The sequence below is a fragment of the Balaenoptera physalus genome, assembly GCF_965194825.1.
Source record: "Balaenoptera physalus genome assembly, chromosome: 2".
Lineage (NCBI taxonomy): Eukaryota > Metazoa > Chordata > Mammalia > Artiodactyla > Balaenopteridae > Balaenoptera > Balaenoptera physalus.
Genome location: NC_138883.1, coordinates 66,394,950 through 66,420,536, shown reverse-complemented (window position 1 = coordinate 66,420,536; position 25,587 = coordinate 66,394,950). Strand labels below are relative to the sequence as shown.

Here is a 25,587-nt window from a genome sequence, read left to right as displayed (position 1 = left end):
ACAATTCGTGTTCTATACCTGTCCTAAATTACACTAAGCTTAGTAAATTGTTATGCTTTCGATCCTTAATATTTTTACTGATTTTTTTTGTCTATTGCTCTCAATTACTAAGATAAGTGTGTTAAAATCTTTCATATGATGTAGAATTTGCCAGTTTTTCCTTACGTTCTGTCAATTCTTGTTTTAGATAATGTGAGGTACTTTTTTATGTTCATAAATATTCATGATTATTAAACTTTCTTGGTGAATAATATCATTGTATAATGTCTCTTTTATCCCTGTTTATGCTTTTTGCCTTAACATCTATTTTGTTCATTATTAATACAGCTCTGCTGCTTTCTTTGTGTTAGCATTTACTGAGTATGTCTTTTTTTGATCCTTTACTTTCAATCATTGTGTTGAAACTTCATCTCAAACTTTAAATATTTCTCCTGTAAATGGCATGGGGATGGACTTCTCTTTTTTTTTTTAACAAATTAATTAACATGCTTGGCTTTACTTTCAGCCTTTATTTCTACTACACTTTTTAGCAAGGATGATTGATTTTTTTAAATTAATTAATTAATTAATTATATTTATTTTTTGGCTGCATTGGGTCTTTGTTGCTGCGTGCGGGCTTTCTCTAGCTGCAGCGAGCAGGGGCTACTCTTTGTTGTGGTGCACAGGCTTCTCATTGTTGTGGCTTCTCTTGTTGCGGAGCACAGGCTCTAGGTGCACAGGCTTCGGTAGTTGTAGCACATGGGATCAGTAGTTGTGGCACACAGGCTTAGTTTCTCTGCAGCATGTGGGATCTTCCCGGACCGGGGCTCAAACCTGTGTCCCCTGTCTTGGCAGGTGGATTCTTAACCACTGCACCACCAGGGAAGTCCCAGGGATGGACTTCTTTTTAACTTAGGGCAACAGTTTTGTATTTCAGTTGGAAAGTTCTATATACTTTTTATAATCATTTATTTACTCGAATTTATTTTTGTCATCTTATTTTGTGCTTTCCATCTGTTCCACTTTCTCTCCCTCCTGTGTTTCTATTTGTTTCTTGCCTTCTTGCTTTGACTGAGTATTTTTATTTATTTCTTCTCCTCTACTAATTGGAAAATTTTACACTCTATGTCTATTCTTTCAGCTTTACTCTTAAAATTTTAATATGCTTTCTTTTTTTAAAATATTTATTTATTTAGGCTGTGCTGGGCCTTAGTTGCGGCACACAGGATCTTCGTTGTGGCATGGGGGATCTTTACTTATGGCATGCAGGCTTCTTAGTTGTGGCATGCATGCAGGATCTAGTTCACTGACCAGGGATCGAACCCGGGCCCCCTGCATTGGGAGCATGGAGTCTCACCCACTGGACCACCAGGGAAGTCCCTTAGTTTGCTTTCTTAAATTTTAAAGTTAGTCAATAAGTCAATACATTTATCTTTTTCTTGATCATTACAGGGGCTTTTTAACTCTGACCACCCCCACCCACCTATATGTTATTATTTTCCAGTATTTTAAAAAAATTTATAACCATATAAATTAATTCCCATTATTATTATTTATCATAGTAAATATTTGTTTTTATTTAATCACATATTTACTATTTTCTTTGCTCACAATTCCTCCTTTTAACTCAGATCTTGTTTCTGGATTTATTTTCATTCTTTCTGGAATATACTCTATATGACTTCTTTTAGTGAGGATTCTAAGTTTTAGTGTCAGAAAAATATCTTTATTTTGCACTTATTATTAAAAAATAGTTTTACTAGCTATGCATTTCTAAGTTCACAGTTGATTTTGAAGATATTATTATTCCATTATCTTTTTACTTTCATTGAAGCTGGTGACAAATCTGCTGTCAGTCCAGTAGAGGTTCCTTTGTAGATTATCTGTGTTCTCTGTCTGCCCCTAAGATTATTTTTGTCTATGGTATTCTGTAGTTTCAATATGATATGTCTAAGTGTTTATTTCTTTTCATTTATACTGCTTGGATTTTTAAAATTTATTGAACATCAGTTCTAAATGTTCTCAATCATTATGTCTTTGAATATTATCTCTTTCCTGTTCTATCTAGTCTTGCCTATTGTTATGGACTTAATGTGTCCCACCAATATCCATATGTTGAAACCCTAACCCTCAATGTGGTTATATTTGGAGATAGGGCCTTTATAGAGGTAATTAAGGTTAAATGAGGTCATAAGGGTGAGGTCTTAATCCAGTGGTGTTCTTATAAGAAGTGGAAGAGAGAACAGAACTCGCTCTCTCTCTCTACACATACATAGAAGAAAAGCCTTGTGAGGACACAGAGAGAAGGCAGCTATGTACAAGCCAAGAAGAAAGGCCCCACCAGAAACCAACCCTGAGAACAGCACCTTGATCTTGGACTTCAAGCTTCTAGAACTTTACATATGTTTTAATATCTGTATTAGTTAACATTCTCCAGAGAACGACCAATATGATCTATTTATTTATTTACCTCTACATATATAACCGTATACAAATTTGGAGAAAGAAAGAGAGAGAGAGAGAGAGGAGAGAGAAGAGATTTATTGTGAGGAATTGGCTGACATGATCATGGGGGCTAAGAAGTTCCACAGTCTGTTGTCTGCAATTGGAGATCCAGGAAAGTGGGTGGTGTAATTCTAGTCTGAGTCTGAAAGCCTAAGAACCAGGGGAGTCAGTGGTGTTAATGCCAGTCCAAGATCAGGAGAAGACCAATGTCTCAGTGCAAACAGGCAGGCAGGAAAGGGATAAATCCTCTCTTCTTCTGCTTTTTGTTCTATTCAGTCCCTCACCAGATTGGATGCTGCCCACCCACATGGGGAGGGCAGTCCACTTTACTGACACCATTGATTCAAATGCTAATCTCATCTAGGAACACACTCACAGACACACCCAGACATAATAGTTAATCTGGGCACTCCGTGGTCCAGTTAATTTGACACATAAGATTAACCATCACAATATCTTTGTGCTGTTTTCTGATTTTTAGCTCTATCTTCCATTTTAGTTAATTCTCTTTAATTATGAACAATCTGATATTTAACCTGATCATTGAGTTTCTTATCTTAGTTACATTTTCCATTTTTAGATGTTATGTTTGATTTTTTTTTTTTTCCAGATCTACCTGATCATTTTTGATGGTCTCTTTTTCCTTGGGCGTACTCTTAATACTCTCTTGTTTTTTAAAACAGTCACTACAATGCGGCACCATTTTTTTTTTTTAATGATCACCACTATGTATTCTTTTTTTTTTTAATATAAATTTATTTATTTATTTATTTATTTATTTAATTTTTGGCTGTGCTGGGTCTTCATTGCTGCTCACGGGCTTTCTCTGGTTGCGGTGAGCGGGGGATACTCTTTGTTGCAGTGCGTGGGCTTCTCACTGTGGTGGCTTCTCTTGTTGAGGAGCACAGGCTCTAGGCTCATAGGCTTCAGTAGCTGTAGAACCCAGGCTCAGTAGTTGTGGCTCGTGAGCTCTAGAGCGCAGGCTCAGTAGTTGTGGTGCACAGACTTAGTTGCTCCATGGCATGTGGGATCTTCCCAGACCAGGGCTAGAACCCATGTCCCCTGCATTGGCAGGTGGATTCTTAACCATTGCGCTAGCAGGGAAGTCCTTCTTTTTAAAAAATTTTTATTTATTTATTTATTTGGTTGCACTGGGTCTTAGTTGTGGCAGGCAGGCTCCTTAGTTGCAATTCTCCAGCTTCTTAGTTGTGGCACATGGGCTCCTTAGTTGTGGCATGCGAACTCTTGGTTGTGGCATGCATGTGGGATCTAGCTCCCTGACCAGGGACTGAACTCGGGCCCCCTGCAGTGGGAGCTTGGAGTCTTATCCACTGCACCACCCGGGAAGTCCCATGGCATCACTTTAAACTAAACTTTCATCTTAATATAAATTCTTGCCTGTAACCCAGATGAAGGCAGATTTGTGATTAGGAAATCTTCAGAGAACATTTTCCCAACTCTATTCAGAAATAAGATTGAGACTGGCATATTTCCTAACTATCTTCCTCTATGTGATGGGGTTTTGCCCAAGTTTATCCTTCCATTAGAATGACACGTCTCAAAGTCTCAGCTTTATGCCAGTATCTTATTTTGACTTGCCATTTTATATATGTGTTCCAATTAAACTTTATATATGGACACTGAGATTTGAATTTTATACAACGTTCATGTGTCATAAAATACTATTCTCCTTTGATTTTTTTTCAACTATTAAAAAATGTAAAAATTATTCTTAGCTCATGGGACATATAAAAATAGGTGGTAGGTTGGATTTGGCCCATTGGGTTATAGTTTGACAATCCTTGTTCTATAAGAATGTTTTCAGCCGCAAAATAATCGATACAACCTAAGTATTCTTTATGGGAGAGTGAATAAACTAAAAAACAGTGACATATCCAGGCAAGGAATACTACCCAATAGCTACATGTATTAGCATGGTTAAACATAAAAAATATAATTTTAAGCCAAAACAAAGCAAAAAGTTGCAGAAGGACATTCTAATATGATACAATTTAAATAAAGTTTTAAAATCTGCCAAGGAAGACTATTTATTACTTATGGATACATATATATGTGTGTATGGAAAATTATTTTTTAAACTCATGAAAATTGGAATTTAGAGAGAGAGGAAGAATGGCAGCTGAGAGAGGTACACAGTGGGTCTAAGCTATATCTGTAATGTATTGTTATTTTTGAAAAGTTTGAAGCAAGTTGGGCAAATAACATTCTATACATAAGGTTTCTTAAATTATTCTCAATACTTGTGTATATGTTTGAAATATTTCATAATTTTAAAAATGATCTAAGATTTCATCTTAAAATTTGTATGGAGACACAAAAGACCCCGAATAGCCAAAGCAGTCTTGAAGGAAAAAAACGGAGCTGGAGGAATCAGATTCCCTGACTTCAGACTATACTACAAAGCTACAGTAATAAAGACAGTATGGTACTGGCACAAAAACAGAAATATAGATCAATGGAACAGGATAGAAAGCCCAAAGATAAACCCACGCACCTATGGTCAACTAATCTATGACAAAGGAGGCAAGGATATACAATGGAGAAAAGACAGTCTCTTCAATAAGTGGTGCTGGAAACCTGGATAGCTACATGTAAAAGAATGAAATTAGAACACTCCCTAACACCATCCACAAAAATAAACTCAAAATGGATTAGAGACCTAAATGTAAGACCAGACACTATAAATCTCTTAGAGAAAAACATAGGAAGAACACTCTTTGACATAAATCACAGCAAGATCTTTTTTGATCCACCTCCTAGAGTAATGGAAATAAAACCAAAAATAAACAAATGGGACCTAATGAACCTTAAAAGCTTTTGCACAGCAAAGGAAACCATAAACAAGATGAAAAGACAACCCTCAGAATGGGAGAAAATATTTGCAAATGAAGCAACTGACAAAGGATTAATCTCCAAAATTTACAAGCAGCTCATGCAGCTCAATATCAAAAAAACAAACAACCCAATCCAAATATGGGCAGAAGACCTAAATAGACATTTCTCCAAAGAAGACATACAGATGGCCAAGAAGCACATGAAAAGCTGCTCAACATTACAAATTATTAGAGAAATGCAAATCAAAATGACAATGAGGTATTACCTCACACCAGTTAGAATGGGTATCATCAGAAAAAATGGATAACTAATAAGAACCTGCTGTATAAAAAAATAAAATTCAAAAATTCAAAAAAATAAATAAATAAAAGACCCTTGCCTTATCCACCACCTGAAAAAAAAAAGATCTAAGATTTCATTAGTTTGCATAATATTAACATGGTGTATAAAGTGCACATCCTGGTTTGGAAGAAAGTTTGGAGAAATTAAAAGAACACTATATGACTTAGGACAACTTAGTCCTAAGCACTAGACTCTATCAGGAACTAGCCTCAGACAAGAATGTGACCTCAAACAAGTCTTTTCATATCTTTGGGTCCAATAGAAGAAGTTCTATTTGATGAACAGTGTGCCACCTGTTTGAAAACAGTGATATGAAACACCCTAAAAATGCAAGAAGGTACATATTTTTTGTTTGTTTGTTTGAGACACACACACACACACACCTCATTTTAAGCCTTGTCCATTGTGAAATATAACACACATACATAAAAAGTGCATAAAATAGTAATGTATACCTTAATCATCATAAAATCAAACCATGTAGCCACTACTCAGATCCAGAACACTGGCAGCTCCCAGAAAACCCCTGAATGCTCCCCACCCCTCCACCTATGATAATTGCTTCCTTGCTTTCCTTTTCAAGGTAATTGTTAGTCTTTTTCTTTTTTTTTTTGGCAGCCCCACACAAGGCGATTTCAGTTCCCCAACCAGCAGTGAGAGCTCTGAGTCCTAACCACTGGACCACCAGGGAACTCCCCTTCAAGGTAATGTTTTTATTTGTTTGTTTCAAGATATTATTCTTGATGAAATTTACTGTGACCAGAATTCTTACAGTATTTTGACTCAGAGGTCTTTGGAATGTCTGTGGGCTCAGAGAGAAGGGGATTGGGAAATTCCTTACTAGATTGTTGTTGAGAACTCTCCTTTCGCCTGAAAGGGAAACTCAGGCTTAGGCTGTGCCTTGAATGGCAATATCAGCTGCCCAGCTGCCCCACCTCCAGCCTGTACTGTGTGGTGGGCGCTGTTTTGGGCATTGTATATATTTATATCATTTCATCCTTGAAACAGACGTGTGAGAAAACTGAAGTAGTCTCTAAGGTCAAAGAGCCAAAGAGAAAGAGAAAGGAAAGAAAAGTTGCACTTAATTCCTAAATATTCAGGACTATTAATTTACTTACATTTTTTCCCAAGGTAAAATGTACAAGGCATGGCCCCAAGTGACTGATTTGAATTTGTCTCTTTAAAGTATTTGCATAATTGCTATTTACTTTATCTATGGAGAACTTGGAAAAAATAAATTTCCGTGGATCAAAGCATTTTGAACACATTTAGGGCTCACCAAAATTCTTATGAGTTATTAAAAATGTATCATGTGTACCTATAGTCAGCTGTACTGTAAATTGCAGCTAATTGATGTTCAGTTGACAAAAGTTGGAATAGTTTGGCTGACTTACTCCTTGGGCTCCTCCTGTTTCACTGGAAAACTCATCTAAACATGCATGTCACAAACTAATTTCAAGACAAAAGCAAAACCTCAGCGGAATGGTGAAAATAGATAGCCCCATCCAAAATAGATAGCCCACCTTCCCAGATAAGACTGGGAAGACTGCCTGTCTGAAGGAAACGGCCATCAATCTAAGTGAATGCTCCAGAAAGACACTTCTAAAAATAAAAGCAGCCTCTCTACAGGAGAAAAGAAATATCACTAGACATTTTGACTGTGGTTTTATTTCATTAAATTGCTGAGTGTAAGCGGAGTTACAAGAAGTAAAATTCAATATATAGTTTCCAAGTGCCTCCTCTGTTTAAGGCACTATGTGGTGGGCGCCAGAGGATGCAAAAAGGAATGATCTGCCATCCTCACTATTGAGGAGGTTATAATCTAAGGAGGGATAAACAGCAAGGTAACATTATATGAGCAATGTGTGATAAGACTTATGAGAAAGAAGCAGAGGGGAAATGAACCAAGTTATTTGAGTACCTTTCATAGGCCAGGCATGTTTCATACATCATCTTATTTTAATCTTACAATAAGGTAATGAGGTTGGTATTATTCCCAATTCGAGGAACTGTGGGAAAGTACAACCAAACAACTAACCCAGGATCACACTAGTAAATGGCACAGCTGAGATTCAAATCCAGATATGCCTGCCCCAAAACTTGTGTTCCTAACAACCCCACAGGCCTTAACCATGTGATGGATAGAAAAGAGGTCCTTACTGACCATGACTCTCAGAATTAAAAAGGAGCCAGGAGGATAAAACATATTAGGGTGACTTCAGACACCATTTATGTATGCCCTCCAATACATGATTGTATGATTTGACATTGTTTTCTTAGCCTAGAATGTAAAACACTTCGGATGGAAGGCATGGAGCGAGATTTGATCACAGGCATTCTTCTGTCTCCGCCATCAACCTCACTCTGCTCAAAAAGATAAAACTAATTGAATTTTATTATTTATTCATATGAATACTAACACTGTGGATATATTTTCATAAAATAGGAAAAAAACCCCTCAGCCTCACCATATACATTGTAGGGGTCCATTTTCACTCTTATTACTATTACTGTTTATCATTTTGATTTTTAATTGTCTTTTGTTCAGGTGACTATGCAGCCCCAGTTGTCCTTCTCTTTAATTGCTTGCTTTCGCTTGAATACCTGCTTCATGGTTTCTCAAGAGCTATCATCATCGTTATCATCATTATTTTGAAAAGTGAATGAACATAAATGTCGGTTTTCATCATGTGTAGTCTCCACTGACAATCAGCAAAAGTTTTTCTTTCATATGAATTGTGTAGCTTAGAGGGGATGCTAGAAGATTAGCCCCAAATGGACAGTTCAGCACTCTCTGGTTTAATTTCAGTTCTGCCAGTGAGCCACTGGGCAGACCACACTGCCCTTTGGCACGGTCTCTGTTTCTAAGCAGGTGACATTAAAGATGCTTGTCACCCATTGTTTTCCCTGACGTGCTAATAGGGTTTACTAATGAAAGAAAACACCATTTCTCAAAATGATATAAAGCATCATAGAAACTAAAATTATAGGAAATAATTTCACCCACATTTTGGCTTGCACAGGCCTACCTAACTTTGGGAAAGTTGTTTTTATGACAAGGGTTGATCTACCGTAGTTGAGACTAATACAATTTTAGCTTTTCATCAATGTCAAACAAAGCTAAAACACCAATGGCTAGAATCTCTTTCTGTTCCTCCACTGATGAGAACCAAAATAAACTTTAAGACATCAAAAGCAACAATACTATGGTGTGGTAACAGATGCTTAAACTGGTGAAATCCTGTGGCTCAACTGCATGACTCTAGAACAATTCCAGTGAACTAGGTGCTAAGACTTTAGAGTCTGAAAATTTTATTCCCTATACTGTACATGTTATATGAATGAGGGCTTGGTATGTAGTATGATTTTCATGGGTCATTTCAAGCCAGTAGGTTTTAGAAATCCCCAGTCACTTACTAGTACACCTTCTTAAATATTCAAGCCTTGAGGAGAAAGTGGGAGTTTCCAGTGAAACTGAGGGATGATAGTGGATCTTAACTGTGGTGTTCTTTTCTTAAATGCACAGTCCATATGCTTTTAATTTGTAATGATCTGGTGAATTGTCAATCTGTCCTTTTTTAAGAGTGTGTGAGAAAATGTACATAAATGTGCACCAGTGAAATAGGCCTTCATGTTCTCATGTTTTGAAAATGTGTTTTCTTCATAGAGTGAGAGCAAAAGTATTTGAGAATTGATATTTGAAATCATAACAGAGCTAAATGTGACATGCAGTTTGACAGGCAAATATGTGATTCACACACCCTGCCTCAGAAATGAGTAAAATGTGGTCAAATATTTCATTTTCCTCATTGCATTTATCACCACCTGAAATTACCCCATTTATCTATTTGAATACTTTTAAAATCTCTGTCTCTTCCACACTCAAGTGAAACTCCATGGTCACTGCTCTACCCCTGGTGCCTAGAACATTACCTGCCACACAATAGGTGCTCAGTAACTATTTATTAAATAAAGGAATTAATGTAAGTTGAAAGATATTCAGTGCACTACTTTAGAAGTATATGTATCTATTTCTTTTTTAAAAAATTTTTTATTTATTTATTTTTGGCTGTGTTGGGTCTTCCTTGCTGCGTGCGGGCTTTCTCTAATAGTTGCAGTGAGCAGGGGATACTCTTTGTTGCGGTGCAGGGCTTCTCATTGCGGTGGCTTCGTTTGTTGCGGAGCATGGGCTTTAGGTGTGCGGGCTTCAGTAGTTGTGGCATGCAGGCTCAGTAGTTGTGGCACACGGGCTCTAGAGCGCAGGCTCAGTAGTTGTGGTGCATGGGCTTAGTTGCTGCGTGGCATATGGGATCTTCCTGGACCAGGGCTCAAACTTGTGATCCCTGCATTCACAAGCGGATTCTTAACCACTGTGCCACCAGGGAAGTGCCACAGTACACGTATCTATTTCTTAATTCATCTTGATGAAGCCTCAACAAAGGCGGTATCTACCAGCTTTACTAAGTGCCTTGTTATTAGATGGGATCAATATATGTCTAGTAAGGGAGTATAGATGAAGTTCCAGGAACACTGGTTAAAAACAGCAAACCCTTCGGCATTAGATTTCAGCAACAATTCTTTTGTTCTTGCTGCTTTCTTCTTTTTTATGGAAGCATGCGTTTTTATTGCAGTATAATTGATAATGGTGAGATGCACACATTTCATGTGTATAGTTGATATGTTCTGACAAATGTATACACCCATATAACCCACATACTGATCAAGATATAGAACTTTACATCATTTCAGAAAGTTCCCCTGTACCATCTTTTAGTCCATTCCCCATTTGCCTCTCCCCCCTAAGCAATGGCTGTTCTGATTTCTATTACTATTAGGTTAGCATTGCTTGTTCTTAAACTTTATATGAAAGAAATCATACAAATGTATTCTTTTATGTTTGGCTTCTTTTGTACAATTTACCTGTAAAATTCATCCAGGCTGCTATGCATATCAGTGATATGATTCTTTTTATTGCTGAGTAGTATTCCATTGTATTAATATACTACAATTTATCCAGTTTCCTGTTGATGGAAAACATTTGGGCTGTTTCCAGTTTGGAACTATTATGAGTAAAGCAGTTGCAAATTTTCTTATACAAATCTTTGTGGACATATGTCTTAATTTCTCATGGACAAATACATAGAAGTGGAATTGATGGTTCAGTGTCAGTGTATGTTTATCTTTATAAGAAACTGCCAAGCAGTTCTTTGAAAGTTGTACCATTTTATACTCCCACCAACAATGTATGAGAGTTCTTAGTTGCTCCACATAATTGCCAATATTTGGTATTATCAATCTTTTACATTTTAGCCATTCTAATAGGTATGAAATAGTATTCGTTGTGTATTAACTAACAGTTCGCTGATGATTAATGATGTTGAGCATCTTTTTATTTGCTTATTAGCCATTTGTATATCTTTTTTTGTGAAGTGTCTGTTTAAGTCTTTTGGCCACATTTTATTTGGGTTGTTCTTTTTATTATTGAGTTGTAAGAGTTCCTGATTTATTCTAGATGCATGTCCTTTTCCTGATATCTCATTGTTAAATTTTCCTGAATATTTTCACCCAGCCTCTAGATTACCTGTTTTTTTTTAATGGTGTCTTTTTATGAGCAAAAGTTTTTAATTTTGATGAAGTCCAGTTATCAACTTTTTAATGGTTTCTGCTTTCTGTGTCCTATCTTAGAAAGCTTTGCTAACCCTAAGGTTGCAAAACTATTTTCCTATTTCCTTTAGAATCTCCATCTCTAATTAATTTTTGTGTGTTTAAAAAAAAAAACCCTGCATTTTACCTACCTTTTTAGGAGCTCTCAGAAATGCTAGAACTCTATGTGACTCTACTGAGGTTCATTAATGAAAAATGTTTGATTAAACAAAAGCTTACTACCTAAAACAGAAAGCTGATTTTAGTTGATAAAACATGCATTCAAATAATTGAGTTATTATTTATTTTATTCAATTATTTTTCAAAAACTGAATTTTATTTTATTTTGCTTAATTTTTTTTTAAAGAACTGACCACTAAAGGCAATTCTGAATCGCTTGTTTTAATGGAGGACAACATGGGCACAAATCATGGCTTGGGCCATTTTATTATTGTTTTTTATGGTCACAGGCTTTTTTTCTTCTGTTTTTTTTTTTTTTTTTCTTGACCACAACAATTATATTACCTTTAATTCATAAGTTAGCTTCAGTGGTCTAAAAAACATAACCCCCCCAAAATAAATAAATAAATAAAAAATAAAAAACATAACCCAGAACATTTTGGAAGATAAAAATAAGCTGGGCTGAGACAATTTTTTTCCTTCATAAGCTAGAAACAGAACACCTAGAGTTGACTGAAGTTTTTCTTCTTATTATGATCTATGTATTGATTGCCCAAGAATTTTAAAATAGTTTATAAAGATTTTCCTGGTTAAAGCTATATTAGGATTTCTCTAATGTTAAATAAAATTACAGAATAAGAAGGAACGTGGATTTGGATTCTGAGGAAACTGAATTTGAATTCTGGCTTCCCCCAGTCCAATATTATTACCCATATGAATTTACCCAAGGCACATAATTCCTTTGAGCATCAATTTCCTCAGCTGTAGAATGGGGTAATACCTACCCTTCAGAATAATTGCAAACATTAAATGCAATCTTGTATGTAAAATGCCTACCAAGTAGTTGGTGCTCAATAACTATGACCCCCTCCTTTTCTATTTCTAATTCTTGAGTTGTCCTCTCAAGAAAAGAACACATATAAAGCTACACAAACTCCAGAAAGTACATTTTTCTATATCAGCCTATACAGTGTTTCTCAACTAGGATCTAGAACCTCTTGGAGACTTCAGAGAGCTTCTCAGGGGTCAGAGGCTTTTTCTACAGGATTTTCAAAGGAAACTGTTTATATTTGGATGATTATCCTAAAATATTAAAATAAGCAGAGTCTGAAACTTCTGAATAAGTTATCTTTAGCTTATAACTAAGCATTGCCTTAAGATTTCAAAATGAATTTGCATTTACCTTTGCCATTTCAGCTTACTGAACTAAGGGACCATCAATGTGTCAGTGCTGTTTGGCTGGCATGTCCTACTATCTAAATGGCAGCAATGGCCAGTGTCTGCTGCTATACTCATGTTATCTGTGAAGGCAAAATTTCTATTTCCTAGTAATAACATACATACGAATAACATTTTCAATGATTAAGACTTTAGTTTCTTATCTTTTTAATAAATCAATACTTTGATTTCTCATCAAGAAAATGACACGCCACTGAGTATTTACTATTTTGTAGAGGCTAATGAGAAATGAACAGAGGTAGACTGAATAATATAAATGATGCACTTGCACCAAGAGAAAGCCTGAAATGCTTTCAGGACATTCTATACAAATAAAGATTTAATGGTAATTTGAATATTCTAAATTGAAAACAGAGTGGAAGCAATCATAATAAAATCTGATTTATGATCAATTTTGAAATGGTGTAAATGAGGCATTTTCAGTATCTAATTGCCTCTGTGAAATTCTGCATTCTCAAGCCTCATTCATGGTAAACATGGCGCTGAGCCTGTTGAAAAACCACAAGGCTTGTGATGCCTGTGTCAGACTTGTTTCTCTGTAGGAACCTGTCTGCCTTGTTTTGGGGGTGAGAGGGTAATTTTGATTATACAGCCTCTCTGTTAATCCTTTTCTCCCTTGCCAACAATTGTTGAAATATTGTCCAAATGGAGTCCCAAGCAGATATAAACAAAACACTATGAGAAACCTAGTTCCTTCTTTGCCTTCAACAGTCTATGAGCGCAGGGCTGAAACTGAAAAAAAAAAAAAGTTTAAAAAGTATTTCTAGGAGTTTAAAACTAACTTCACATAATCTTGTTCTAAATTTCAGCAAAATTTGATTATACATTTAGTGCTGATTTCAATTATACTGTTATGCCAACTCCATGTTGAAATAAGTAATACAGCTTTACAGAGTCATCAAGCAAGGATTGCTCACTGCAGAATGTTAATTAGGAGACCTAATTTTCCGAAACTGCCTTATTTCATAGAGTCTCAGCTCCCATCTATTGTGTGCTGTGTCCTGATTTAAAAAATGCTACAATATCAAAAAAGTATGTTCCAGTACCTATATAATTTGGTAGTAAACAAAGGTTCAGTTTTTTCAGAACATACTTATGTGAATTGGTATTCTCTGCATTAGTCAAAACACAGAAACAAATTAAGTATAGAACTGAACCTGAGGCTACATCTTTCCACTATCAAATCCAATAGTGGTTATTCAGTTTCAGCCAAACACATTATCACTGCAATAAATTAACGTTGTTAATTTGAATTGTATTGATTTGCAGTTGTGTGTTTAATTTGTAAATCTGCTTTGGTTTTAGAGTATGTAATAGCTATAAGCATGAGTTTATACCCAGTTTTATGTTTACACATATTTAAATAACAATATAATAGAAGTAATTTCGGGAATACTGGGAGCCTAGAGATAATTTATTGTTTTAAAGGGGGTCGTGCATATATCACCTGTGAGAAAGTCTGCTCTAGTTCTTTAACAGCTCATTGTTCAAAAGTGCCATGACTCTAAAACCATGTGTTTTTGCTATTTCTGTACACATCTGATAATTTAAAGCCATTATAAAGATTTTTCCTCCAAAGGATTTGATCTTTAGTCAACTTTCAAATCTTTTTTTCTGTCTGTGGTAAACATTTTTCCTCTTTTCAGAATATAAACATTTTTCCTTTTCCTGGCTTAAACATGGTCATCCAGAAGTGTAGCTGACTGAAGGAGCTTACAACTTGTTAGAGACATCAAGCTCATGTCCCTGGAACTCTGACCATCCTTCCAACTATAGATTCCTCTAATCATGTATCCTTTAATAAACTGGTTGTAAGGTTTCTAAAGAGGGTAAGAACATGAAGGGGTTTTGATATATTTCTTGAAATCATAAAATTGAACATCAATTTACTATTTCTTAATAGCTTTGAAGTCAGAAATGCTTATTGGAAAGACAGGCTATTAGAAGAAATACATCAAAGCATATTTTATTTGTAATTGGGCAATTTAACTCAACAGGCTGTCATTTTTTGCCTAATTTGGGGGGGTGGGAAGAACAGTATATTTTATTACTTTTCAAAAGCTGTGAAAGTAAAGAATTATAACTATAAACACAGAGAAAGATAGGTTGAGCAATAATCCCTGTAGGCTTTCTGTTCCTTTCTCTATTTTTGTTTCAGCAATACCAGAAATTCTTACATGGTTTCACACTTTCTTTTTGTACATCATAAAATTGGATACCAATTTTAAAACTTCTCAAAATTACTTATCTTTCACAGGTTTTTACTTCAAACTATTGTGTTGTGGAAAGGATAGGACGACCATAGGAAAGAGAAAAAAGAAACAAAACTTCACTTATTCTATAAATATGCCATATTCCTTGTTAAGGGTGCCATTTTAACACAACGCAGGCAAACCTATGCCCTTCACTTTACTTCAGTATATGGAGGCTTTCACCTTTGGCCCTCAGTTCACTACGTGTAAGGCCGTAACTTGAGCAGCAGTTAATATCAGAATGTTTTAACACTAACTTTCCAGTATTTCTTGCAGGTAGATCTGTCCTGCATGTTTGTAGCATAATAGGGCTAGGGTTAGGGTGTGGGGAAGTATACTTAAGTACAAGAATGATTCTCCACTTCAGCTCTAATAGTTTAATCCTTCGAATCCATCTCTCAGGCCGAACAGGTGCGCTTCAGCGTGTTCTTCAGTGTTCCAGTGGGTTGGAGGCCAGGCTCGAAGGCGGCCTAAGGGATGACACCTGTGAAGGGCGTGGTCACCCATGCTGGCTCCTCCCCCATCCCAATGACGCCTGCGCAGAATGGACCCAGGTCGAGACACGTGTGTTAATACTCGAAGAGCCAAGGGCATCCTAAAGTGTGGTGCTGACCGTCAGATCTGAGTGATCAGTCATTGGGAGGAATCTCCCGGAGAGCTGGACGCTGGGCTCCGCCATTTCAACAAAGCCTCTGGAACTGGCACAAGGCTCCTATGTCATGGGTGAAATATCGGTGACACGTTCCATATTTTGCTGGGAGGGCCCGAGCTCGATCCAGAACCCTAGTGACCCAGCGTCCTGGTGGCCCAGCAAGCCAACCGATTCGCAAACCTTAGAGAGACTTGGGAGAGGCGCCGCTTGTTCCAGGCAGGCCGCCAGGGCCGCCTCAATCGCGCCAGCCGGGTGGCCCCACTCCGCATCGCGGCCGCCTCAGAGAGCGCGTGTCCAGCTCGCTAGCCGGGTCCTCGAGGGCGCCGCGCTCGCCACTCCCGGCATGCTCCGCAAGCCGAGCGCCCGCGCGGGAGGACCCACAGCCCGGGACCTGGGGCCCGCGACGGGGCCCCTTACCCAAGGTGCCCCGGGCGCTCATTTGCATGGCCCTCCGAAAGGTGAACCCAACAGGCCTCGCGGTTAGCGGTCATAGCACCAAACGTGCGAGCCTGCTCAGTGGTTGCGCGACATCAGATTTCCCTAAACGTTCGGCGGTCGCTGGGAAGACGCGCAATTCAGTCACCATAACTGAAAGAAGCGAGAAACTCCCGCACCTTATATAGGCTGTGGGCATAGGGAGAACCGTGCTCGCTTCGGCAGCACATATACTAAAATTGGAACGATACAGAGAAGATTAGCATGGCCCCTGCGCAAGGATGACACGCAAATTCGTGAAGCGTTCCATATTTTGTGCCCTTTCCCACCGTGCGGACACCCTTTGTTCATCAGCTCTAACGGAAAGGCTATGGGTCAGAAGCACAACATCTGGCACTTAAGGCTGAAATTAAGTGATATTCACTATAGTGAAAATAGTGAAAATCGTATGGTGATTTTTCACTATAAAAATATTCGTGTAAGGCAATGTATGAAATGTGAATGAAGCCGAGTTGTACACCTGGGAATTTATGTGCAAATATGTCGTTTCTACGTATCTTGGAAATGAGAAAATGTCAACTTGCATTTCCTTCATAGAACTTGAAAGTTCTGAAATCGCCTTATTTATGGTCTGTCTCCCTTAACAACACAAACTCCAGAGGCCCAGGTGGGTTTAGCTCTTATTCACTAAAGACTGACACATGAATCGCTAGATGAGTCCTTACCAAATCATTTCTAAATTATTAAATCACTGAATTATTGCGAAGTTAATGAATCCTTGCTAAAGGAAGTAAGCAACAGCAGTGCACAAATCTTGGGCCTACTTTGTGACATTCTTTGGTCGTTTTAGACCGGAGTTCCTGCGCTCTCAGACTGAGCTACACAAAAGCAGGGACTGTTACCAAGGAGTGGTTACACCGGATGAGATCAATGTTGGCCGGTGCCTGTGGATCCTAGAGCTCCAGCACCAGTTGAAAACTGGCTAGAAGCAGCAAGCCCATTCTGATCTGCTTTCCTAAGAAGTCATTTTTATCTGACTTCTAAGGAGCACTCAAAATGCCGCTTTACATAAGTCGGGTGGATTCAGTGATGGGAAATGTAAGAGAAAAGTTAATTGCCCAAACCATAAGCAGATTTTAAGCAATAGTAACAAGCATTCGACTGCAAACAGCAAGATTATCTAGGTAATTTAATAATAGAAATGAGACAGGTCGGTCGCGGGCATGCCGGGAGGCCATTGAGCTAGAATCGACCCTGGGAGGAAGGAGTATCTATCTGGTGGGAGAACCTTGCAGGAGGCCTCAGAGCGGGCTTCCAGAGCTGCCTCTCAAAACCCCACTGTTTTTTGTGTTAATCAGCAAAGGGGTCGGGACGGTGGGGAAGGGCACAAAATATGGAACGCTTCACGAATTTGCGTGTCATCCTTGCGCAGGGGCCATGCTAATCTTCTCTGTATCGTTCCAATTTTAGTATATGTGCTGCCGAAGCGAGCACGGTTCTCCCTATGCCCACAGCCTATATAAAGCACGGCGCCTCTTGACTCTTACACTTATAGTGACTGAACTGAGCGTCTTCCCGGCGATCGCCGAAGTTTAGGAAATTTGATTTCGAGCCCCACTCATGAGGCTTGCACATTTGGTGCTGTAGTCGCTAGACCGCGACGATCTGTCGGGTTCATCTCTCGGAGCGACATGCAAATGAGCGCCCGGGGCACCTTGGGTAAGTGGCCCGGTCGCGGGTCCCAGGTCCAGGCCGTTGGGTCCTCCCGCTGGGGCGCTCGGCCCGCGGAGCATGCCGGGAGCGGCGAGAGCGGCTGACTGCGCTGCGCGCGGCGCCCTAGAGGACCCGGCGAGCGAGCGGGACCCGCGTGGTGCGTGAGGCGGCCGTGGTGCGGCGTGAGCCGCCCGGGTGGTGCCGCACTTCAGAGCACGTCGTTTCCCACTTAAACTTCCTTTGATGAGTACTTGGGAAAAAAAAAAAAAAAGTAATCACCCAGCCATTATCACACCTCGAAGAGTTAAGGTAATTCCTTAATGTCACCTAATATTCACTCTACGTTCCAATTTCCTTGACTGTTTCAAAGATGCCTTTTATTGGTGGTTTGTCGTAAGGATCCAAACGAGGTTTCCGTCCTCCCACATGGTGTTTGGTTGCTATGCCTCTTAGGTCTCTATTAATCTCCTAAAGCCCCCTCTCCACTCCCGCCCTCCCCCCACCGCCATTTCTCTTCACGCTCTTGATTTGCTGCGGAAACCGGATACTTGCACCATGAAACGTCACATTTCTTTCATTTGGCTCATGCATTACTGATGATGTCGTTTAACTTGTTTCTCTATCCTCTATGTTTCTTGAAAGTTAGTAGTTAGATCTAAAGCCATAATTAGGTCCTGGTTTAATTTATTTCTTAAGCTTTAGAGGCCCATTGGTAGGGCGTATCCTTCCTATTGCATCTCAACATAAGGCAGGTAATGTCCGGCTGCACCAGTGGGTTCAGGTGAGGTCAGTAGCCTGATCCCTCCATTATCAAGTTTCCCATACATCTTTCACGTAATGATTTTAGAATACACTGATGAACGTTGCCCAGGTAGAGGGTCTGGCGGTCTGTTTGTTGGTTTGTTTTTAACCCTTGGCTCATGAGCTATAAGGATGTAAACCCAAGGCCCTTGGTGTCCAACTTCTGTACCCCAAGAAGAAATTGAGAGAAAAAGACCAGGAAAAGAAATGAAGGAAGAGTGTCATTGATCTTTCAGTCCTTTCCGTGGTTTGGTTACATGAGCTAACAAATTGCCTTTCTTGCTTAGGCTAGATTGGAGCCCAGTTTCTGTCTCCTCACTGCTAAGAGGCTCTTATGAAGCCAACAAGGGGTCTCTAGACACCACCTCCCTCACACAGTCTGCTTTTCTTCAGCTACACTTTTCTTGGGTAGAATCGATTGGATAAGAAAAATAGCCCCACCCACCCATATCACTATTTGAAGGCAGGCTGTTTCTTTTCTGGATATTTTCTGAATGTTTTCTGTCAGGCTATACATTTATTGAAGGCCTCACCCAGGAGGACAGTTGCTGGAGGTGTTCAAATTAACATCTTAGATTTCCTTACTCTGTTCTCTCCTTTCTGTTACACAGTTGTCTTTTTTTTCTCCCCCAAACTGTTGTGTTCTCCTACTCTTCTCCTCCTGTTTCTTCTTTCTCTATCCTGTCCCTCCTCCCAGCTACATCGAATACCTCACTAACTGAGCATATTTACCCAGTTCACCTTATGCCTTTGTAATCACCCTCATGTTTTCACACTACACATTTGCAGCATTGAAACCCTATTGGCTTCTGCCAAACTACAAAATATTTAAGATCCCATATTTAGATTTTGACAAAAACAATTCTTGTTCTTATCACCGGTTAAGTACGTGTAAGTCTCCAATTGCTTTTTTATGGAGAGATAGTGATCTTTAAACACATCTTTTGGAAGTCATATAGGAACGTTCTGAGGAAGGTGGCTTTTTAGTTAGATAACCTTTTGTATCTTAAGATCTCACATGAGGAGTCTCAGTAGGCATTTTTTAACAAGCAGACTTTAGAAAAGGTTGATTTAAAGGATTTTTGTCAACTTTTATTCGACTTTTTAACAAGGAAAAAAAGCGTTTTATTTTTATATTCTGGAACATTTGGATTCTGTTACCAATAAATGCTGTCATAATAATTCTAACTATTTACATTAACAGTGGAATAAAACAATCATCTGTGTTTTCTTAGTGGTATGTAAAACTATGGTGCATCTTACAATCAGTGGCATTATAGATCCAAAGAGACAGAAAATCTCATTTTTCAGAGAAGGAAACTGAGGCTGAGGTAAGTGTGTAGTGATTTCCCCGGGCAGTACTGGCACTGGTCCTACCATCTTCTGAGGCCAAATTCATTTCTCTTTCTACTGTACCACCTGTAGTATTACTAGGTCATACTCTTTGCGATAGCTTAGAAAAGAATAAAGACTTCAAGCCTGTCATTTTACAGACACATTTCTGAGTCCTGCTCATTTTACTGCAACAACAGGATAGCACACACTGATAAGCAGAAAATCTATCTTATTCTTTTTCTTTTTATTCACAGAAAGGGAACATTCAGTGATGTGACTCAGTTGAAACAGGCAAAACCCACAAGTCATTTCCTCTTTAGGAATTTTGCTCTAATTAAAAAGAAGAGGAAGCTCAACCAGAATGCTCACATCCTCTTGAACAGGGAACAGATGAGTCACTTAGAACCACAGTATCAGTGACCAGCTTTACCTGGTGTGAAATTGGTGAACTTCAGCTGGGGAACAGAGGTTATCAACCTGGGCTGCAGTTTGTAATCATCATGAGAGCTTTCTTATAATTTTTTAAAATTAATTAATTAATTATTATGGCTGTGTTGGGTCTTCGTTTCTGTGCGAGGGCTTTCTCTAGTTGTGGCAAGCGGGGGCCACTCTTCATCGCGGTGCGCGGGCCTCTCACTATCGCGGCCTCTCTTGTTGTGGAGCACAGGCTCCAGACGCGCAGGCTCAGTAATTGTGGCTCACGGGCCCAGTTGCTCCGCGGCATGTGGGATCCTCCCAGGCCAGGGCTCGAACCCGTGTCCCCTGCATTGGCAGGCAGACTCTCAACCACTGCGCCACCAGGGAAGTCCCCATGAGAGCTTTTTAAAATATCAGTGCCAGAGCCCTCCCCTGAAGGTTCTGATTTAATTGTTCTCCATTTCTCTGAGTCTCTCTACTGAAGAAGCTTGTTGGAGTTCCCCACTAGCCCCCTTCCTTTGCTACTCCTTCCCTTTTATGGCCATTCCCCCTTCCCTCATGTTGCACCCATTGACTCCCCAGGACACCTCCTCAATATCCCACCTAGAAAGAACTCCAAGGACCTTTGAGAACTTACTAGTCCTGGGTTTCATCTTTTCAGGGCTCTTCTGGCTAACCCCATAAACTAAAAGGTGATAGAGCAGTGTTTCCCAGACTTGCCTAGAGATAGATTCCCAGAGGATTGGCCAGTGCCAAGGCAAAGGATGATACAGCATATCTCCCAGATGACCTATCTGTGTCTTAAAGGCTACTTTTAGTGAAATGAGAAAGTCACTGTGGTAAGGCTGGTGTGAGATATTTTTGTGCATGGAGCCCTTTCATAGCACCCAGCTCCTTTAATTTGTAGTAGCAGATAATCTCACGTTCTGTTTTACGGGGGGAGTGGAAAGGGGGAAGAGGGGAAAGCATGCACAAGAGACTTATCAGAGATGAGCTTCCTTAATTTCTTGTCCTTATTGCAGATTTACTTATATTCACATACATCCCTGTTTCTTCTGCTTTCATGGGAGAGGTGTCTCTTGTATGGGAAAAATTTGTGCCCAGGTGGACAACTGCATTATCTAGAATCTAGACAATCCCCCAGGGTTATCTGATTAGGGTTATCTGATTCCAAATCTGTGGAAACTATCTTAAAACTCTGTAAATTGTAGATAACTGATAGCAACACAAAATAATTCTTGTTTATAGACATGCAAAATCTGTCCTGACCAGTAGAGGTTCAGTTGACTTCTCTCTACCACTGTGGAAGAAGCTTGTTTTGCTTCCATTTGCAGATTCATTTCAACATTCCTTTACTCTATATAAGTTTGTGGTTTTTGATTTCTCCTTTGAGCTGGTCACAATATCTACCTTGTTTCTTCATTGATTAATACATTCAGTACAATCTTTAACACATGTTCATATTATATCTGTATGAGAGGCATGATTTTTACCTTTTTTTTTTCCAAATGTCTTTTAACAGTTTGGAGGTCTTCTACTGAGTTGCCCAATGGATTCACCTAACAATACTAGGTATAGTTCTGACCAGAGAAATGCAGCTCATGCGTTGCTTAACGCCCAGACACATCTTTTTTTTGGCTCTCAAAATGACAACAACTTCGCTTTACTCTCTGTTTTTTTAGTTTTAATATTGTTCTCTATTAATTTTGTGGTTTGTCTTTGTTTTGCTTACAGCAATGTCATTGCCCACTCTTGGTAGCAATGATTAGGAATTTGGTGTTATGTTCTGACCAGAACATGTGAATGGATTAATGATTTGTAGAGATCTTTTCTCTGTTGGGTGAGAGACAACAGAGAAACTAGTTTGTTAGTCTTGTTTGTTTGCTTATTCATTTATTTGGGCTCAAATAAGTTAAGAATGTTGTATTCCACCAAGAAGGAGAACAGCTCTTTGATATCTGAACCAGTAAATTTTTTGTGCTTTTGTGTTTACTCTTGACTCATGACTGAAATTTTAAAATTGAAACTATAAACTCTGTGTCTGTATGTCTATATGTCTATAATTCAGAAAGGTCTTTATGTCTCATTGTATGGATGTGTAACGCTTTCCTGAATCCAGATGGTATTATTAGATTATAAAATTTCCTAAATTAAAGAAGTCCTGTTCTGACTGACTTATGAGATAAATAAGTGCTTATTTAAATATAATATTCCCGTAATTCTCAGAAAATAAGGAAATGGAATTTCTGAGATTTAAAATGTGCCAGATTTTAAAACTATTTTAAAAGAAATCAGCTCAGAATCATTTAAAGAATTCAAGTGCACATAATTTAGGTAAATCCTTGGCAAACTAGACTTTTTTAATGGTAAGATCCTTGAGGCAGTGCATCAGGATGGGCTTCAGACATTTCTTTAACAGAAAGAAGGTCAGGCTCCTCTTCTGAGAGCAGAGCAGGAAGAAACAAAGATGAGAGCAGATACAGGTGTGCTTTCAGAGGTATGTATGGAGTGGGAAGATACAGGGAGATGCTTGATGGATTTCAAGTCTAATGGATTCTCTTTTTAAGAATCTAGGAGGTGAGGGAGCCTGCTGAGGCTGAAGGGCTAGGTTTGGGTAGAAGGCCTGGGGAGGGTAGCAAAGGCTTAGGAAAGTATTTCACAAAGTGGAGGAGCTAAGTCACTGATGTACTTGGAAGCGATTTTCTTGGGTACATAGGCAGAGTTGTTTTTAAAAGTTTAATAGTTATGAGTTTATTTTAATGCAAAGGTTTTTTTCATTTTAATAGTTTTGTTTTTAAATGTGTATTGGAAAAAAACAATTAGCACATCAAACCTAATATTTTATGGATATTACTTATAAAGCAAAAATACTGTTTAAAAATTAAGTTAATTTGAAGAAAGGGCTTCAGTTACTTATTACCTCAGGTGCTACTTTGATATGGCAAAAATCCCAAAGGTGGTACTCAAAAATTTGGGAAAGTTTGATTTAAATAAGATATCCAATAGGGCACTTGGGAAAAGAGGAGCACTGTGGGTGAAAAGACTGGTGAGTGGTGCTGAGACCTTAGCCACCTGAAATCACAGCTTTTAGCACTGGCTCAGACCATAATTCTTCCCTGAGAAGCCCTCATGCTTTCATGGGGATGTTGCCGGTAACTGCTGAAAAAATAGGATTTGTCAGAATCAGGATAAGCAACATAAACTGGAGAGTAAAACAGTGCATTCTTTTTTTTTTTTTTTTCTTTTTGGTTTAAAACAACCGATTTATTATTCTACAGTTCTGGAGGTCATCAGAAGTCTGACATGGATCTCAATGAGCTAAATCTGTTGGCAGGGCTGACTTCTTTTCTGGAAGTTCTAGGGAAGAATCTGTTTCTTCACCTTTTCAGTTTCTAGAGGTCACCTGCATTTCATGGCCTGTGGCCCCTTCCATCTTCAAAGCCAGCAATGCCATCTGAGTCCTTCTGCTGCCATCTCTCTGATTCTCTCCTGCCTCATTATTCTCCCAGTCGATTCTTGAATTCAGAAATTCCTGCCCATCTTGTTGGGCTTAATGCATATGGGAGAGTAGAGGACAACATATATAATTATGATAGGTCATAGCACAGTCATAAACTCTTGCTATGGAAACAGGTGAGAGTTGCTAACCAGGAGAGCTAGAGAAGATACTTTTGAGGTGACATTTCACCAGGTGGGCAGGGTTGATGAGAAGCCAAGGGAAGTCACACCATAAAAGCTCAGAGGTGTGGAAGGGCATGATGAGTAGAGGGTGTATGAGATGATCCAGAAGGCCTGACTCAGATGAACTCTTCCCAGCCTTGATGGCTGAATGTTCTTCTAGTCACTAGAGCACTGCATTTTTACTCAAATTCTAAAACATCCTTTTTAAACTGTGATACCCTTTCTAGGAGGGCTAAGGCAGGAAGCTGTTATCATTGCTTGGGTTTATTTTTAACCCAATCTGTGGGTTAAAAATAACTGTGAGTGTGGGTCCAGAATAGAGGAGGGAACTTTCCATAAGAGCAGCCAAGTATCTGGAACCTGTGGTTGCCTGTGTGGAGTGTTCTAAGGGGATGTCCTGGGAAAGCAGAGGCCACTGATTAATTAGGGAGGGAAATGAGCAGTTTCCCAGGCGGGCTGAGTCAGTGAGGACCATTCGCATATTCATTCATTAAATATCTGTGTCTAGTCTCATGAATGTAGGAAATTCATTTAGTGGTCCACCTAATCCTTTACTTTCTAGGTCTAATAAATTTCAGAACTCATCAGTGGAAGATAATGATGATGATGTTTTTATCAAACCTGTACAGCCTCCCAACCTTCTGCACTAGTGGCAGCTGATCAAAGAACCATAACATTTATATCATCAAAAAATTAGGAGCTACAATGAAATGATTCCAAAATTCTTCCTTCCTCAGAAGAATTGGCTTCTCAGAAGGGAAGTGTGAGACAATTGTCACTGGTGATGAAGAGGACATGGAAACAAATCAAGGGAGAGAGAAAAATTCCTCTAATTTTATTGAATGGAGACCTCCTGAAACTAAAACTAGAACCCATGATGTGGATTTCTCCACTTCCAGTTTTTCAAGAAGACCAAGACTGCAGTAGGACCTTTTAATCCTGGTAGAATGAATGTGGCAGGAGACTATTTCAAAATGTAGATTCTGCAACTCATCATAATCCTGATTCTTGGATCTCCCAGTCAGCATCATTTCCCTGTAATCAGAGTCAGCCAGGGGTAGAGTCTTTATCACCAGTAGCCTTGCTTCCTAAACAGATTTTCCAGTCTTCTGCCCACTAAACCAGTTAAAGTCTCTTGTGCAAACTGCAAAAAAAGAAGGGATAGATTAATAAAAATAGCTGTGTCTTCTCTGATTTATCAATATTACATATAATGCAAGTGTACATTTTTTTAATACTTGGGTATGTTTTTTCTAAACTTATACATGTTTACAGGTCAAGTAAGCTATCATTACTTCCATTTAATGCTTTGCTTATGAAAAATATAAATTTGTGTTTGACCAAATTAAATCCTTATTCTGATGTACTTTGTTTAATTAGTAATTATATCAGCTTAAAGATAAATTTCCAAGATCTAGGTAAGTTAAATCTTGGATTGGCATTAGATTGGGTTAATTAATGGAAAATCATTGGATACCTAGGTCATTTGCAAGTAAGATCGAACACTAAAGTATTAATTATTAAGCATAATTTAAATTTTATATACCTTAGTTTCTT

The 25,587-nt window shown here is 38.7% G+C and overlaps 1 protein-coding gene and 1 long non-coding RNA gene across 5 annotated transcripts in view; one reads left to right on the top strand and one right to left on the bottom strand.

Moving 5' to 3' along the window:
* LOC309656169 overlaps positions 1-25,587 on the bottom strand; it is a 224,613-nt gene that overhangs the window by 54,156 nt on the left and 144,870 nt on the right. The gene's annotated exons all lie outside the window — the stretch shown is intronic.
* AKAP6 (A-kinase anchoring protein 6) overlaps positions 17,734-25,587 on the top strand; it is a 583,646-nt gene continuing 575,792 nt past the window's right edge. For all 4 annotated transcript variants that reach the window (XM_082451989.1, XM_082451988.1, XM_082451985.1 and 1 more), the window contains exon 1: positions 17,734-18,105. The gene's annotated coding sequence lies outside the window, so the exon portion shown is untranslated. The remainder of the gene's footprint in view (positions 18,106-25,587) is intronic.